We start from the raw sequence: 19,064 nt of genomic DNA, 5'->3' as shown, positions 1-19,064 counted from the left end.
CAGGTTAACGAAGCAGTCTCCAATTTAGATTAACACACTCAGGTTAACGATACAGACTCCAATTTAGATTAACACACTCAGGATAACGATACAGACTCCAATTTAGATTAACACACTCAGGATAACGAAGCAGTCTCCAATTTAGGTTAACACACGCAGGATAACGAAGCAGATTCCATCTTAGTTTGACAGACTCAGAATAACGAAGTAGACTCCATCTTAGTGTAACTCAACTCAGGTTAACAATGTGGATTCCACATTAGTATAACACACACATGATAACAAAGCAAACTCCACCGTATTATAACACTCAGGTTAATGATGCATTTTACAGCTTAGTTGGCTGCAGCTTTATATGATGTAACTTAGTTCAAAACTTAGTTTTAAGGAGTAGAATGCAGATTAATCTGAGTCTATGCTGCCAAGGAAGAACTTTGCAGGTATGTTGTCTGCCGTTAATGTTAATGGACAGAAAATCAACTGCAGCACAATTGTGACTCCCCAATATGTTCACCTGGCAGCATCCCTCAAAACACTTATTTCTCACATGTAGTTTATGTTTGTAACTAATAGTAATGTTATTTCTGTTTAAACTAATAACCATTTTTAATAGTATTATGACCTTTTTACTATTCGTGAGGCTGGACCATCTGGTCAGTAATAATTCATCTTCTGTGATCTAGTTTTCTGACTCTGAGATAAACCTGTAATGGCATCTAGATTTATACCTTCCCCAATCCTTACTATGTTTCTCTCACTTATCAGGCGCGTTCTGTCAGTTTCTTTCAGGGCATTCTGTACATGTACTTCAAACCCACCATATCGTTCCCACTTCAAGAACTTACGTTTTTGCATTAACTCATTGCAGTAATACAAGATGTTTCACTGCACCAAGCTCTCCAAATTTTACCTAGTTTCCTTTACTTTCAGCAATAGTTTGTCTCCTCTCACTCTCTGCCTTTATTGCTCTGCTAATTGGGAAGAAAACCTGCTTCTTTTTCTACCTGACATCAAAGTGATTCATCACTGTGGCTTATTTTGTATCCTTGTATCAAAATTTAAGTTTTGCTCTTACTCTTTGTCAACTTATGGAACACTTTTATCCTTTCAATTTGGTGTTAGGTTTTGTTCTGCAAAATGGCTTCATCTTTTAACTACATAGAGACAAATACACAGAAATGTTTCATAACAGACTTTGGCTTTAACCTTGCCTAAAGCTGCCCTCTGCTGGCAATTCTTAAGATATTTTCAATAGAAAGTTCCTTTTTAAATTCATTTTCATGTCATTGGCAAGGCTAAAATTACCAATTCTAAATATCCTAAGGTGGTGGTGGGCCTTCTCCTTGAACTGTTGCATTTTTTTCTTCATAGCATTTGATTCAACTGAGTAGCTTTCTGGTCCACTTCAGAGTCATTCATGTCGGTTATAAGATTGAAGAGACATATAGGCATAGGGTAAGTTTCTGAAGGACTTTCGTGAATCAGTTGGTAACAGAGAAAGCATATTCACATCCCACTTTGGCAGTTTTGAAAATTTGAATTCAATTAGAGTAAAAAAACTGAAAACAAAAAGTGTCATAAAAAGCCAGCTAGTTCACTAATGGTTGCTGGTTTCAGAAAGCTGCTTATTTGAATCAGACAAAACAAAGAAAAAAATGCAGCGGAGCAACTAACGACACCCACATATCAAGAATGAATTATGTTTAAAAAGAGAGGAATACTAGGACACTGGGAGGGCTCCCACTTTGAACAGTGACCCTGCATCTCTTAATCAAAAACAGAATTACCTGGAAAAACTCAGCAGGTCTGGCAGCATCAGCGGAGAAGAAAAGATTTGACGTTTCGAGTCCTCATGACCCTTCAGCAGAAGGGTCCGTTCTGCTGAAGGGTCATGAGGACTCGAAACGTCAACTCTTTTCTTCTCCGCCGATGCTGCCAGACCTGCTGAGTTTTTCCAGGTAATTCTGTTTTTGTTTTGGATTTCCAGCATCGGCAGTAGTTTTTTGTTTTTATCTCTGCATCTCTTAATGTCCAGCTGAGCCACCACAATAGCCAGGTGGGACCTTGGTTTAATGGCTCATACTCAGGCATCACTTTTTGACAGTGTTACAATCCCTCAGTAGTGTAGTGCAGTATGAGCCGTCACTGAGCTCAAACTCCAGGCGTGGGCCTGAACTTCCAACTTTTTAACTTAAGCAACAGTGCTCCAACTCGACCAAGTTGTTTTGTTCCTCATTGTTTGGAAAGGGTTAACATTTAATGCAAAAAATGAAGTTTTCTAGAATTGTTACATGATTCTATTCAGTCCTACATAATGCACACTCGTATTCAAACAAAAATGTAATTTGAAAAACATTTGTAGGCTTATACCAGGAAGAGGTCTTACAGTTCTGCAAGCATTATGATGCATGGTTGAAAATAGCACAGGATATTGGTTTGGGTAATCCTTCATATCATTGCAAATAATACTGTAGTAAGAATAATTTCATAGAGTTCACAGCACAAATTGGAGCTATGCAGCCCAACTGGTTTATGCTACTGTCGATTCCCCACATGAGCCTCCTCCCACCTAACTTTATCTCATCCTATATGCATATTTTTCTATTCCCGTCTCCTTCATGCACTTATCCAATTTTCCCTTAAATGCATCTATGCTATTTGTCTCAACTGCTTCTTGTGATAGCAAGTTCCACATTCTAACTATTCTCCTGACTGCTTTATGACTATATCATATTTGTGGTCAAAAGCAAAATACTGCAGATGCAGGAAATCTGAAATAAAAGTAGGAAATGCTGAAAATACTCAGGTCTGGCAGCAGCTGTGGAGAGAGAAACAGAGTTAACCTTTCAGATTGTTTTGATGAAAAGTCTCAGCCTGAAATATGAGGAAACAATGTAGAAAATTTTCCAGGTATATCTTGTCTGCAAAAAGCAGGACAAATCCAACCTGGCCAGTTACCGCCCCATCAGTCTATTCTTGACCATCAGCATAGTGACGAAAGGGCCAACAACAGTGCTATCAAACGGCACTTACATACCAATAACCTGCTCACTGGCATTCAGTTAGGGTTCTGCCAGGACCACTCAGCTGCTGATCTCATTACAGCCTTGATCCAAACATGGACAAAAGAGCTGAACTCAAGACATGAGGTGAGAGTGACTGTCCTTGACATAAAGGCAGCATTTGACTGAGTGTGGCATCAAGGAGCCCTGGCAAAACTGGAGTTAATGGAAATCGGGGAAAACTCTCCACTGGTTGGAGTAATACCTAGCACAAAGGAAGATGGTTGTGGTTGTTAGTGGTCAATCATTTCAGTCCTTGGGCATCATTGCAGGAGTTCCTCAGGCTAGTGGCCTAGGCCCAACCAACTTCAGCTGCTTCATCAATGACCTTCCCTCCATCATAGGGTTAGAAATGGGGATGTTTGCTGATGATTGTGCAATGTTCAGCACCATTCATGACTCTTCAGATACTGAAGCAGTCTGTGTCTATACGCAGCAAGACCTGGACAACATTCGGGCTTGGGCTGATAAGTGGCAAGTCACATTTGTGCCCCACAAGTGCCAGGCAGTCTCAACAAGAGAGAATTTAGCCATCTTCCCATGATATTCAATGGCATTACCATTGCTGAATCCCCCACTGTCAACATCCTAGGGGTTGCCATTGACCAGAAACTGAATGGGACCAGCTGTTTAAATACTGTGGCTACAAGAGGAGGTCAGAGGCTGGGAATCCTGCGGTGACTAACTCACCTCCTGAGTCCCCAAAGCCTATCTGCCATCTACAAGGCACAAGTCTGGAATGTGATGGAATACTTTCCACTTGCCTGGATATGCAACTCCAACAACACACAAGAAGCTCGACACCATCCAGGACAAAGCAGCCTGCATGTTTGGCACCTCATCTAGCGCCTTCAACAATCACTCCCTCTGCCACTGACGTACAGTGGCAGCAGTGTATACCATCTACAAGATGCACTGCAGCAACTCACCAAGGCTCCTTCGACAGCACCTTCCAAACTGGCAACCTCTACCATCTAGAAGGATAAGGGCAGCAGATACATGGGGACATCACCACTTACAAGTTCCCCTTCAAGCCACTCACCATCCTGACTTGGAAATATATCGCCATTCCTTCACTTTCGCTGAGTCAAAATCTGGAGCTCCTTCCCTAACAGCACTGTGGGTGTACCTACACCTTATGGACTGCAGCGGTTCAAGGAAGGTAGCTCAAGGGCAATTAGGGATGGGCAATAAATGCTGGCCTAGCCAGCAACACCCACAACCTGTGAATGAATCAATAAAGAAAACTTTGTCAGACCTGTTGAGTATTTCAACATTTTCTGTTTTTATTCTATATTTATGGGCTTTAGTTTTGAACTCCTCCACAATTGGAAATATCTTATTTACATCTACCCAAAGGATAAAAACAAAAAGCTAAAAGCTACTGCGGATGCTGGAAATCCAAAACAAAAACAGAATTACCTGGAAAAACTCAGCAGGTCTGGCAGCATCGGTGGAGAAGAAAACAGTTGACGTTTCGAGTCCTCATGACCCTTCGGCAGAACTGAAGTATAGTTAGGAGAGAGGTGAAATATAAGCTGGTCTAAGGTGGGGGGCGGGGGGAGAGAGAAGTTGAGGGTGGGGTGGTTGTAGTGATAAGCAAGCAGTGATAGGAGCAGATAATCAAAAGATGTCACAGACAAAAGGATCAAAGAGGTGTTGAAGGTGGTGATATTATCTAAGAAAAGTGCTAATTAAAAATGGATGGCAGGATACTCAAGGTACAGCTCTAGTGGGGATGGGGTGGAAAGACTAACAAAGTATTAGTTGTAGATTTAAAAATAATGGAAATAGGTGGGAAAAGAATTTATATAAATTATTGAAAAAAAAGGGGAGGGAGAAGAAACGGGGTGGGGATGGGGGGAGGGGGAGTTTAAGATCTAAAGTTGTTGAATTCAATATTCAGCCCGGAAGGCTGTAAAGTGCCTAGTCGGAAGATGAGGTGCTGTTCCTCCAGTTTGCGTTGGGCTTCACTGGAACAATGCAGCAAGCCAAGGACAGACATGTGGGCAAGAGAACAGGGTGGAGTGTTAAAATGGCAAGCGACAGGGAGGTTTGGGTCTTTCTTGTGGACAGACCGCAGGTGTTCTGCAAAGCGGTCGCCCAGTTTGCGTTTGGTCTCTCCAATGTAGAGGAGACCGCATTGGGAGCAACGAATGCAGTAGACTAAGTTAGGGGAAATGCAAGTGAAATGCTGCTTCACTTGAAAGGAGTGTTAGGGCCCTTGGACGGTGAGGAGAGAGGAAGTGAAGGGGCAGGTGTTGCATCTTCTGCGTGGGCATGGGGAGGTGCCATAGGTGGGGGTTGAGGAGTAGGGGGTGATGGAGGAGTGGACCAGGGTGTCCCGGAGGGAACGATCCCTACGGAATGCCGCCGGGGGGGTGAAGGGAAGATGTGTTTGGTGGTGGCATCATGCTGGAGTTGGCGGAAATGGCGGAGGATGATCCTTTGAATGCGGAAGCTGGTGGGGTGATAAGTGAGGACAAGGGGGACCCTATCATGTTTCTGAGAGGGAGGAGAAGGCGTGAGGGCAGATGCGCGGGATATGGGCCGGACACGGTTGAGGGCCCTGTCAACGACCGTGGGTGGAAAACCTCGGTTAAGGAAGAAGGAGGACATGTCAGAGGAGCTGTTTTTGAAGGTAGCGTCATCAGAACAGATGCGACGGAGGCGAAGGAACTGAGAGAATGGGATGGAGTCCTTACAGGAAGCGGGGTGTGAGGAGCTGTAGTCGAGGTATCTGTGGGAGTCGGTAGGCTTGTAATGGATATTGGTGGACAGTCTATCATCAGAAATTGAGACAGAGAGGTCAAGGAAGGGAAGAGAAGTGTCAGAGATGAACCATGTGAAAATGATGGAGGGGTGGAGATTGGAAGCAAAATTAATAAATTTTTCCAGGTCCCAACGAGAGCATGAAGCAGCACCGAAGTAATCATCGATGTACCGGAGAAAGAGTTGTGGGAGGGGGCTGGAGTAGGACTGGAACAAGGAATGTTCCACATACCCCATAAAGAGACAGGCATAGCTGGGGCCCATGCGGGTACCCATAGCCACACCTTTTATTTGGAGGAAGTGAGAGGAGTTAAAGGAGAAATTGTTCAGTGTGAGAACAAGTTCAGCCAGACGGAGGAGAGTAGTGGTGGATGGAGATTGTTGGGGCCTCTGTTCAAGGAAGAAGCTAAGGGCCCTCAGACCATCCTGGTGGGGGATGGAGGTGTAGAGGGATTGGACATCCATGGTGAAGAGGAAGCGGTTGGGGCCAGGGAACTGGAAATTGTTGATGTGACGTAAGGTGTCAGAGGAATCACGGATGTAGGTGGGAAGGGACTGGACAAGCGGAGAGAGAAGGGAGTCAAGATAACGAGAAATGAGTTCCGTGGGGCAGGAACAGGCTGACACGATCGGTCTGCCAGGACAGTTCTGTTTGTGGATTTTGGGTAGGAGGTAGAAGCGGGCCGTCCGAGGTTGGGCGACTATCAGGTGGAAGCTGTGGGAGGAAGATCTCCAGAGGAGATGAGGTCAGTGACAGTCCTGGAAACAATGGCTTGATGTTCTGTGGTGGGGTCATGGTCCAGGGAGAGATAGGAGGAAGTGTCTGCGAGTTGACGCTCAGCCTCCGCGAGGTAGAGGTCAGTGCGCCAGACAACAACAGCACCACCCTTGTCAGCGGGTTTGATGACAATGTTGGGGTTGGACCTGAGAGAACGGAGTGCAGTAAGTTCAGAGAGAGACAGATTAGAATGGGTGAGAGGAGCAGAGAAATTGAGACGGCTAATGTCACGCCGACAGTTCTCAATGAAAAGATCAAGAGAAGGTAAGAATCCAGAGGGAGGGGTCCAGGTGGAGGGAGAATATTGGCGGTGGGTAAAAGGATCCGTTGAACGGGGAGAGGACTCCTGCCCAAAGAAGTGAGCACAGAGACGAAGACGGCGGAAGAAGAGTTCAGCATCATGCCGAGCCCGAAATTCATTGAGATGAGGGCGTAAGGGTATGAAACTAAGTCCTTTGCTGAGCACTGAACGTTCAGCATCAGAGAGAGGAAGGTCAGGGGGTATAGTGAATACGCGGCTGGGGCTGGGATTGGAAGATGGGGTGGGGACGGAGGGACAAGCAGGGGTGGAGGGTCCCAGATGGGTGTTGGTGTCGAGTTGTTGGAGCTTGCGTTCCTTAGCACTTGAGAGAACGAGAAAAAGTTTCTTGTTGAGGCGACGGATGAGGCGAAGAATAAAATGAAACTGGGGGCACGTGCAGCTTTGAAAAAGGGTGCGGCGGTGCTGCTGGAGGGAGAGGTCGAGTGTGTTCATATGGCGGCGCATGGCACTGAGTGTGGATCTCAGAATGCGACGGGAACAGCAGTCCGAGAAATGTTTTATGTCCCAGAGATACTTGTAATCCTGGGTGGGTTCGAAACAAGAGGGATGGAATTTCAGTTGAAATCCACGTGGGGTGAGTCGGAGACGGAGACAGTCACTGAGAAAGGAAATATGGCTGTGAAAGCGGGTTTTAGTAAACACCTTGTCAAACACCAGGAGAGAAATGGAAAGCAATGAAGGTGAACAGGGCAGAAGAGACAGACGGAAATCCTGTCGGAGAACAGAGCAGTACTTCTTCAGGGAGGGCATTTCTTGAAGAGAGGTGGCAGTCAATTAAACACAGAGATAAAAACAAAAAGCTAAAAGCTACTGCGGATGCTGGAAATCCAAAACAAAAACAGAATTACCTGGAAAAACTCAGCAGGTCTGGCAGCATCGGTGGAGAAGAAAACAGTTGACAGTTGCCACCACCAAACACATCTTCCCTTCACCCCCCCCCCGGCGGCATTCCGTAGGGATCGTTCCCTCCGGGACACCCTGGTCCACTCCTCCATCACCCCCTACTCCTCAACCCCCACCTATGTGTCACCTCCCCATGCCCACGCAGAAGATGCAACACCTGCCCCTTCACTTCCTCTCTCCTCACCGTCCAAGGGCCCTAACACTCCTTTCAAGTGAAGCAGCATTTCACTTGCATTTCCCCTAACTTAGTCTACTGCATTTGTTGCTCCCAATGCGGTCTCCTCTACATTGGAGAGACCAAACGCAAACTGGGCGACCGCTTTGCAGAACACCTGCAGTCTGTCCGCAAGAAAGACCCAAACCTCCCTGTCGCTTGCCATTTTAACACTCCACCCTGTTCTCTTGCCCACATGTCTGTCCTTGGCTTGCTGCATTGTTCCAGTGAAGCCCAACGCAAACTGGAGGAACAGCACCTCATCTTCCGACTAGGCACTTTACAGCCTTCCGGGCTGAATATTGAATTCAACAACTTTAGATCTTAAACTCCCCCTCCCCCCATCCCCACCCCGTTTCTTCTCCCTCCCCTTTTTCAATAATTTATATAGATTCTTTTCCCACCTATTTCCATTATTTTTAAATCTAAAACTAAAACTTTGTTAGTCTTTCCACCCCATCCCCACTAGAGCTGTACCTTGAGTATCCTGCCATCCATTCTTAATTAGCACTTTTCTTAGATAATATCACCACCTTCAACACCTCTTTGATCCTTTTGTCTGTGACATCTTTTGATTATCTGCTCCTATCACTGCTTGCTTATCCCTACAACCACCCCACCCTCAACTTCTCTCTCCCCCCGCCCCCCACCTTAGACCAGCTTATATTTCACCTCTCTCCTAACTATACTTCAGTTCTGCCGAAAGGTCATGAGGACTCGAAACGTCAACTGTTCTCTTCTCCACCGATGCTGCCAGACCTGCTGAGTTTTTCCAGGTAATTCTGTTTTTGTTTTGTACCCAAAGGATAATGTCTCCAAAAGGAAGCTGTTTCCGTGCAAGCTCTCACTTCCAAAGTGTTGATTGCTTTAAAAAGTGGCCAGACAAATAAACCCTCTATGTGTCTATCAAACTGTGTTACTGTCAGTTCCCACACCTTAGCCAAATTGTCAGTTTTCATCTGTGAACTTTGACAGTGACTTCCGCTGTCAAGGGCATGACAGCCAAGCACAATCCCGCCTTCAGCTGATTTCCACGCAAGTGCGGTTACTGGGAGGACTCCAAGCTATCTGCTGAGCACAGGATCCCTTTGATTTCTTCTCCCTGGCAGAAAAATGCTGAAGCCAATTGTATCATCCTAGCTGCTGCCTTAGTTGCGATCTGCTAGCTCAACAGAGACCTGGAATTGAAGCTTCCAGTATGTATAGCTTAGTGCTGCTATTAAAAGTATCAACTTGGTGGTAGGTATTCTCTGCCGCTCGGTGTCACCTGTTAGTGGATCTCATATCTCTTAGCCTCAGGAATTTACTTTTATTGCCCATTTCTAGTCATACATCAGTGTTATGACTGATGCAATTGGTAAAGCGGAGTTATTTAAAATTTCTGGAGGGAAATTTTAAACAACTGTCATAACCTATAATTTTAAGTGTTATGTTTGAGATGCGACTCTAAATTCGGGAATCAGACCACCAGTTCTCGAGGCTTTACATTAAACTAACTAAAACATTTTATTAATTTACACAGTTTAAAAATATATATACACATGGCTACAAATTATTACTATCCTAACTTTTAACAAATTCCCAAACTAATCTCCATGAAGGCAACAACAACCCATTAGACTTAACAAAACACCAGGCAAAGCATTTTCACCTTACAAATCCAACATGAGGCTCTTTCACTTTGGTTGCTGTGGAGCAAGTTGGAGGCTTACAGCTGCCTTTTGATCTCACGTTGCCTCTGCTCTGCACACCTGAAAACTGCTAAAGTTATACCTACCACCACTGATTGAATTCAAATTCTCATTGTTTCACCAGCCTCTTTGAACTTCACTTTTTAACAATGAAACCCCTTTCATAGTACCAACTTTATTAGTAATATAAACATATGGCTTGGTAGCTGATAAGATAGGCGTCAGTTTTCACCCTACTTCTTGAATGCTCTATTCACAAAAAAATGCAGATGCATGCTATCTCTCTTCCATATCAAAACTAGTAAACATCAAAGCACCCAGACTAGCTGGCTTTAATCCAGTTAAGACACCCACAGACTAAACCTCTATTTTAAAAGAAAAATATTTTGCAAAATATTATATACATTAATAGCTTCATGACATCCCCCTGCTTATCAGAAAATGAACCGTCATAATTCTAAAAGACCGCTTCATTTTAATAACCCATCTCACACTATCTCCTGTACTCATTGCACTATTACATTACTAGATGCATGTATTAACATAGTATATATACACAAGTCCTTGGTATCAACAGATATCACTCTAAATCAGTGTCCAGGTTTTTTTTTTAATGTCCCATTTTCCTTTAAGCTTCTTGATAATGCATCTGCGGACAGATTTTCTCTTCCAGCAAGCAATATGTATAATACATAGATTAAATGGTTGTAATAGTAGACTCCATCTGAAAAGCCTTGCACTTTTGTCTTGAAATTTGTCCAAAAATTTCAAAAGATTATGGTCTGTATAAACAATTATTTCTGATGAATTGTTTGCAACATAAATTTTAAAATGCCGCATTGCTAACAACAAACTCAAAGTCTCTTTTTCGATCGTTGAATATCTTCTCTGTTGTACATTCAGCTTCTTTGAAAACTACCCTATTGATTTTTCAATTCCAGTGTCATCATCTTGTAATAGTACAGCCCCAATGTCTATATCACTTGCGTCAACAGCCAACTTGAATTGCTTGGCATAATTGGGTACTGCCAACACTGGTATTTTAGTTAATACAGTTTTCAAACTAACGAATGACTTCTGACACTCTTGTTCCATTTTAATAGTTCAGTCAGTGGAGCAACCACTTAGCTAAAATTTGGTACAAATTTCCAGTAAAACCCACTCATGCCCAGAAATCGCAAAACTTCTTGTTTTGTTGTAGGCACTGGGAAATTCATGATAGCCTTGACTTTTGCATCTCTTGGAGCTACCTTACCATGTCCAATGGTATGGCCTTGATATGTAACCTGCGCTTTTGCAAATTCACTTTTAGCCAAGTTCATCACCAAATTAGCTTCTTGTAGTCGAGTAAATAATTCTTCCAGATGCTGTAAATGCTCCTTCCGCATCTGACTGAAAACAATTAGATCATCAGTATAAATCGCACAATTGCTTAGACCCGCAATTATTTTGTTTGTCAGTCTTTGAAATGTCGCAGATGCATTCTTCATACCAAATGGCATGACTTTAAACTGATGTAGTCCACTTGGCATTATGAAAGCTGATATCTCCTTTGTCCTCTCCGACAACGGTACCTGCCAATGTCCTTTTAGCAAGTCAATTTTTGTGATAAATTTCGATTGTCCAACTTTCTCAATGCAATCCTCCAACCGTGGTATAGGATGTGAATCCGCTTTTGTCACCGCATTCACTTTTTGATAGTCCACACACAGTCTTTGTGTTCCAACCAGTTTTGGTACCAGTACAATGGGTGAACTCCAGTTACTGCAACTAGATTCAATGATATCATTTTGAATCATGAAATCAATTTCTTTTTGTACTTGTGATAACTTTGCCAGGTTTAATCTATAAGGTTGTTGCCTCACTGAAGATGATATTTCTATACATACACAATGTAAAGCTAAATGCGTCTTTCCCAACTTATTCCCACAGATAGGTTTGTGTGACTGCAATAGCTTTTCCAAATCACTGACACTTGCTTGGAAGGTAACTCAATATTGCATTTAAATTTTCAAGCACCCCCTCATTATCCAGTTTGATTAGAGGAAAATCAATTTCAGAGCCTGCACTTCTACCTCTTTTTCATCATCCACCATCACTAACACCTGATTTTGTTCCTCTTCCCTGTCAAAGTACTTTTTAAGCGGATTTACATGACACACCCTCTGCTTCTTCTATCTGGAGTATTTATTAAATAATTTACATCACTCAATTTCCTTTCAACCCTGTAAAGCCAACTAAATCTTGCATTTAGTGAATCCCCTTGTACTGATGACAAAACTAGCACTTTCTCTCCAGAAATAAAACTCTGAATTTTAGCCGCCTTATCTGCTTTCATTTTCATCACTTGCTGTGATGTCTTTAAATGTTCCCTAGCCAACTTGCATGCTCTGTTCAATCTTTCCCTGAAATTTGATATGTAATCCAGGGGAGTAGTTGCTGAATTTTAACCCACCAATTTCTCATGAATCAGTTTCAGTGGTCCCCTTACCATAAACTAGTTCAAAAGGGCTAAAACCAGTCGATGCATTAGGAGCATCTCTAATAACAAATAACAAAAATGGAATTCCTGTATCCCAATCCTCTGCATAATCATGACAGTATGCTCTTATAGTTTTTAAAGTTTGATGCTATCTTTCTAAAGCTTCTTGCGACTTCGGATGATAAGCTGTTGACTTAAACTGCTTTATCCCCGAACTGTTCATTACTTCCTGAAACAGCTGTGACATGAAATTTGGCCCCTGATCTGATTGTATTTCTTTAGGTAAATCATATCTTGTAAAAAATTTGATTAACTCCTCCACAATCTTCTTAGTTGTAATATTTCTTAAAGGTATCGCTTCAAGAAACCTGGTAGACACATCCATTATTGTCAGTAAATGCTGATTTCCATTTTTAGCCTTAGGGAGGGGTCCTACACAATCAATAATGACCCTGGTAAAAGGTTCTTCAAATGCTGGTATTGGGATTAAAGATGTTAGTTTAATCACTGCTTGTGATTTTCCTGTTACTTGTCATATATGACAACTTCTACAGAATTTGGCTACATCCCTATGCAACCCTGGCCAAAAAAAATACCTCTGCATCTTTTCCAGTGTTTTCCTAATTCCTAAATGTCCCCCCATTGGATTTTCATGAGCAATCTTTAACAATCTCATGCACTTCCCTCCAGCTTTCATTTGCTGAGACAAGATCCGACCGCCACTTTCTCATTAAAATATTACCTCGAAGATAATAGCATACTGGAATACATTTTGCTTCGGTTTCTGAATTAGCTTTCTGATATAACTGTTTTAATTGAAAATCATTTTTCTTTAACTCCACTAACCTCTTTGAGTTAAACACTTCAACTGAACTGTCCTGCATTCTTTCCTCCTGAACAATGTTATCAAACACAGTGCCAGCTAATTGGATTTCGACACCACCTTCTTGCCTTTGAACTGCCTGCTTATCTTGTTTATTTTGTTCTTCCCAATGAGCCTTTGATTTTGTTATAACACAATCAGGAAACAATCCCATGTTCCTTCTATAGAATAAAAACAAAAAGCTACTGCGGATGCTGGAAATCCAAAACAAAAACAGAATTACCTGGAAAAACTCAGCAGGTCTGGCAGCATCGGTGGAGAAGAAAAGAGTCGACGTTTCGAGTCCTCATGACCCTTCAACAGAACTGTTCTGATGAAGGGTCATGTGGACTCGAAACGTCGACTCTTTTCTTCTCCACCAATGCTGCCAGACCTGCTGTTTTTCCAGGTAATTCTGTTTTTGTTTTCCTTCTATAGCACTTCTGTTGAAAACACTTCTACAGGCTCTTCAACTACTACAGGGATCACCCACATTTGCGATCCAGCTATACCCAGAATAAATTGAATCCCTGCAATGGATTTTTCCACCACTCCCAACTATAACTTCACCCAACTTCCATCTCTTTAAATTTACCTTCCACAACGGAATAGATTTAGCCTCTCCATGAACCCTACTTATTATTACCTTCTCCTGCAAAACTCCCTTTGAACAAATATCACTATCCCTCAACATTAAGGATTGACTAGCCCCTGTGTTTATTAAAATTTTAACATCTTTACCTACTCCACCCTGTACACATGGAAAGACTTTCCCTTCACATACAAAATCTTTAAACATTTCTGCAACCTGCTCCCCAGAAGTCTCTTGAGTAAACTAGGAATACAATTCCATTTCTTTACCTTTCACTGATTCTCCCTGTTTCACCTGTACCCAAACTACTGGTTTCTCCTGTGCCTGAACCTCAAAACCCACAGTACTTATACCTCCAGAGCTTTTCCGTACCCCAATAATTCCTACAGATTTTTCCTGCAACCTCCAACACACTGACCTTGTGTGCCCCACTTAATTACAATGAAAACACCTCAATTTTCGAATGTCACTTCTACCTTCAGCACCTTCCTTTTTATTCAGAGATAAAACTTCCTGGGAACTTCCAGCTACTCCTTCTCTTCCCTGACTACCTGCCTTCCTTTCACCTTCCCACTTTTTATCCTTTTCCAATTTGAAAGGATGATGAAAAAAAGGTTTAGCTCAATGGACCAACTCATAATCATCAGCTATCTCTGCTGCTTGTCTTACAGAATCAACCCTTTGTTCCTCCATATGAGTTCTCACTACCGAAGGGATTGAATCTTTAAATTCTTCCAAAAGAATGACTTCCCTAAGAGCTACATAGGTTGTCTCTATTTTTAACACCCGTATCCACCGGTCAAAATTACTTTGTTTTACTCTTTCAAACTCAATATAAGTTTGCCCAGGCTGTTTTCGCATATTCCTAAATTTCTGCCTGTATGCTTCAGGAACCAACTCATATGCACTCATAATAGCTTTTTTCACCACATCATAATTCACTGATATTTCTTCTTAAAGCGAAGCATATACCTCAAGCCCCCTACCTAACAGCTTAGACTGTAATAATAATGTCCAGTTTTCCTGTGGCCATTTCATCTGTTTAGCTAGCTTTTGAAATGAAATAAAGAATGCTTCAATATTATTTTCCTCAAACATTGAAAGAGCTTGTACAAATTTAAACATATCGACACTGGGTTCTACTCTAGAGATAAGTCTTCCCTCACCTACTGACATCTCTTTTCTAACTGCCAACATTTTCAGTTGGAATTCTCTTTCTCTTTCCTCCTCCATTTTCAAATTTCTAATTCCCTTGCTTGTTCAAATTCAAGCTTTTTCAGTTCCTTTGCTTGTTCAACTTCAAGCTTCTTAATTTGCAACTGAAGTCTCACTACCTCCAGCTGTGACTCACTAGTGCCAGGTTTCACTTCCAACTGTAGATACTGTGCTACACTTTTAACTATATCTGATTTCCTAGCCCCCACAGGTAACTCCAATTGTAACTTATCCATCAACTCTGTTAACTTACTTTTGGTTATTCTCTCCGACCCAATCAGAGTTATCTCTTCTACTCCCAGACAAGTCTTAGCAATTGCCAAAGCCATCTTACAGTCTCACTACTTCTAAAATACCTCACCAACTCCTGAACTCAAAGTGCCTCTCATACACGTAAGCTTAAGATTCACCAATTCCTAACCAAGCAAGGAATTGGAAATATAATTTATCCCGGCACAGCCCCCAATTGTTCTGACCGATGCAGTTGGTAAAGTAAATTTATTTAAAATTCCGAGAGGGAAACTTTAAACAACTGTCATAACCTATAATTTTAAGTCATAGAGGTCTAAAGCACAGAAAAAGGCCCATCAAGTCTGCGCCAGTCAAACAAGTACCTAACTATTCTAATCCCATTTTCCAGCACTAGGCCCATAGCCTTGTATGCCATGGCATTGCAAGTGCACATCCAAATACTTCTGAAGTATTTGGATGTGCACCAGGCAACATCCTGGTAAATCTCCTCTGCACTCTCTCTAGTGCAATCGCATCCTTCCTATAATGCGGATTCCAGAACTGCACGCGATACTCTAGCTGTGGCCTAACCAGTATTTTATACAGTTCCAGCATAATTTCCCTGCTCTTATATTCTATGCCTCAGCTAATAAAGGCAAGTATCCCATCTGCCTTCTTAACCACCTTATCTACCTGTCTCGCTACTTTAAGGGACCGGTGGACATGCACACCAAGATCCCTCTGATCTTCGGCACTTCTCAGGGTCCTACCATTCATCGTGTATTCCTGTGCCTTGTTTGTCCTGTCCAAGTGCATCACCTCACACTTATCCGGATTAAATTCCATTTGCCACTGATCAGCCCATCTGACCAGCTCATCTATATCCTCTTGTAATCTAAGGCTATCCTCCTTATTAATTCCCACCCCACCAATTTTTGTGTCATCCACGAACTTACTGATCAACCCTCCTACATTCAAGTCTAAATTGTTTATATACACCACAAACAGCAAGGGACCCAACACTGATCCCTGTGGAACCCCACTGGACACAGGCATCTAGTCACAAAAACACCCCTTGACCGTCACCCTTTGCCTCCTGCCACTTGGTCAGTTCTGGATCCAGTTTGCCAAATTGCCTTGGATCCCATGGGCTCTTACCTTCATTAGCAGTTGCCCATGCGAAACCTTATCAAAAGCCTTGCTGAAGTCCAAGTAGACCACGTCAAATGCATTGCCCTCATCTAGACACCTGGTCACCTGTTCGAAAAATTCAATCAAATTGGTCAGACGTGACCTCCCTTTAACAAAACCATGCTGACTGTCCTTGATTAATCCCTGCCTCTCCAAGCGTAGATTAATTCTGTCCCTCAGAATTGCTTCCAATAGTTTCCCCGCCACTGAGGTTGGATTGACTGGCCTGTAGTTCCCTGGTTTATCCCTTCCTCCCTTGAATGCCGGTACTACATTGGCTGTCCTCCAGTCCTCTGGCACCTCTCCTGTGGCCAGAGAGGTATTGAAAATTATTGCCAGTGCCCCTGCTATTTCTTCCCTTGCCTCACTCAACAGCCTGGGATACATTTCATCCAGGCCTGGAGATTTACCTACTTTTAAGCCTGCCAGACCACTTTGAACCTCCTCCCTTTCTATGCTAATTTCTTCAATTATATCACAGTCCTTCTGCCTGACTTCCATACCCACGTCGTCCCTCTCATTTATGAACACCGGCACAAAGTATTCATTTAGACTCCTACCTACGTTTTCTGGCTCTACACACAAATTACCACTATGGTCCTTAATGGGTCCTACTCTTTCCCTAGTTATCCTCTTACTCTTAATGTACTTGTAAAATAACTTTGGATTTTCCTTTATTTTACCTGCCAATGTTTGTTCATGCCCTCTTTTTGCTCTCCTAATTTCCCTTTTAAGTTTCACCCCCCACACGTTCTATACTCCCCTAGGGTTCTGCTGTTTTGAGCCCTCGGTATCTACCAAAAGCCTCCCTTTTTTCCTTTATCCAATCCTGCATATCCCTCAACATCCAGGGTTCCCTGGGTTTGCTGGTCCCACCCTTTATCTTTACTGGAATATGTTGGCCCTGTACGCTCCCTATTTCCTTCTTGAATGAGTCCCAATGCTCTGACTCAGGTTTACCTAAAGGTAGCTGCTCCCAGACCACTCTGGCCAAATTATATCTGATTTTATTAAAATCGGCCTTCCCCCAATTTAGAACTCTGATTTCTGGCCCATCCTTGTCCTTTTCCATAACAACCTTGATTCTAACGGAGTTATGATCACTATCTGCAAAATGCTCCCCAACTGATACCTCTACCACTTGCTTGGCTTCATTCCCTAAAATTAAGTCCAGGACCACCCCCTCTCTTGTTGGACCCTCTATTTACTGGCTTAAAAAGCTCTCCTGGAGGCATTTTAAGAATTCCTCTCCATCTAAACCTATCACACTATGACTAACCCAGTTAATGTTGGGGAAGTTGAAATCCTCCACTATTACTACCCTATTATTTTTACACTTCTCTGAAATTTGCCTACATATCTGCTCTTCTATTTCTCTCTGACTGTTTGGGGGCCTATAGTACACTCCCAGCAATGTGATTGTTCCTTTTTTGTTTTTAAGTTCTACCCATATGTCTTCATTTGAAGAGCTTTCTGAGATGTCATCCCTCCTTACTGCTGTATTTGATTCCTTGATCAATATTGTGATACCCCCTCCTCTTTTACCTCTTTCCCTGTCTCACCTGAAGACCCTATATCCTGGAATATTGAGCTGCCAATCTTGCCCCTCAGCCATGTCTCTGTGACAGCAATGACATCATACTAAGTGTTATGTTTGAGATGCGTCTAAATTCAGAAATCAGATCACCAGTTCTCGAGGTTTTACATTAAACTAACTGAAACATTTTATTAATTTACACAGGTTAAAAATATATATACACATGGCTACAAATTACTACTATCATAACTTTTAACAAATTCCCAAACTAATCTCCATCAAGACAACAACAACCCATAGACTTAACCAAACACCAGGCAAAGCATTTTCACCTTACGAATCCAAAATGAGGCTCTTTCGCTTTGGTTGCTGTGGAGCCAGTTGGAGGCTTACAGCTGCCTTTTGATCTTACATTGCCTCTGCTCTGCATACCTGAAAACTGCTAAAGTTATACCTACCACCGCTGATTGATTGAATTCAAATTCTCATTGTCTCACCAGCCTCTTTGAACTTTACCTTTTAACAATGAAACCCCTTTCATAGTACCAATTTTATTAGCAATATAAACCTATTGCATGGTAGCTGCTAGATAGACGTCAGTTTTCACCCTACTTCTTGAATGCTCTATTCAAAAAAAAATGCAAATGCACGCTATCTTTCTTCTATATCAAAACTAGTGCACATCAAAGCACCCAGACTAATCCAGTTAAAACACCCACAGACTAAACCTCTTATTTTAAAAGAAAAATATTCTCTGAAATATTATATACATTAATAGCTTCATGACAATTAGCATGATCGGGACTGAACAAACCCCTCATTGTATGCATTGGTTATGTGCACTTCTCTTACCTTCACCCTGGTGAAACCAGAGCAGATAAATTGACAAGCCATTCATTTTTCAAAAAAAAATTACACTCTGCATGTTAGTGTACTTTCCTGGCTAGTAATTTTCTGACTCTGGTCAGCACTGAACTTCAGGAGAGAGTTTATGTCTAACTTCCTCATCAAGCCTGATAATCCAACCCATGTATGTTTCTGTCTGCCCTTTATTAGGTGAAAACTTGATCTCTGACGCTCACCCAGAGATTCACCAGTTAAACTGATCTGTTGGGTGAGAAATACCATCCTGGATTCGCATTTCCATTGACTGAAATTCCTTAGAGTGGCACTGAGTGTGTGTGTGTGTCACTGTCAGATGTGCCATTTTTC

General features: G+C 42.4%; 1 protein-coding gene across 3 annotated transcripts in view; it reads left to right on the top strand.

Annotated features, from left to right (window-relative positions):
- LOC144692526 (xenotropic and polytropic retrovirus receptor 1 homolog) overlaps positions 1-19,064 on the top strand; it is a 337,603-nt gene that overhangs the window by 300,495 nt on the left and 18,044 nt on the right. The gene's annotated exons all lie outside the window — the stretch shown is intronic.

This window comes from Cetorhinus maximus, chromosome 17, assembly GCF_964194155.1.
Source record: "Cetorhinus maximus chromosome 17, sCetMax3.hap1.1, whole genome shotgun sequence".
Taxonomy (NCBI): domain Eukaryota; kingdom Metazoa; phylum Chordata; class Chondrichthyes; order Lamniformes; family Cetorhinidae; genus Cetorhinus; species Cetorhinus maximus.
Note: the sequence above shows the minus strand (reverse complement) of the source record. Positions and strands in the feature narration are given on the sequence as shown.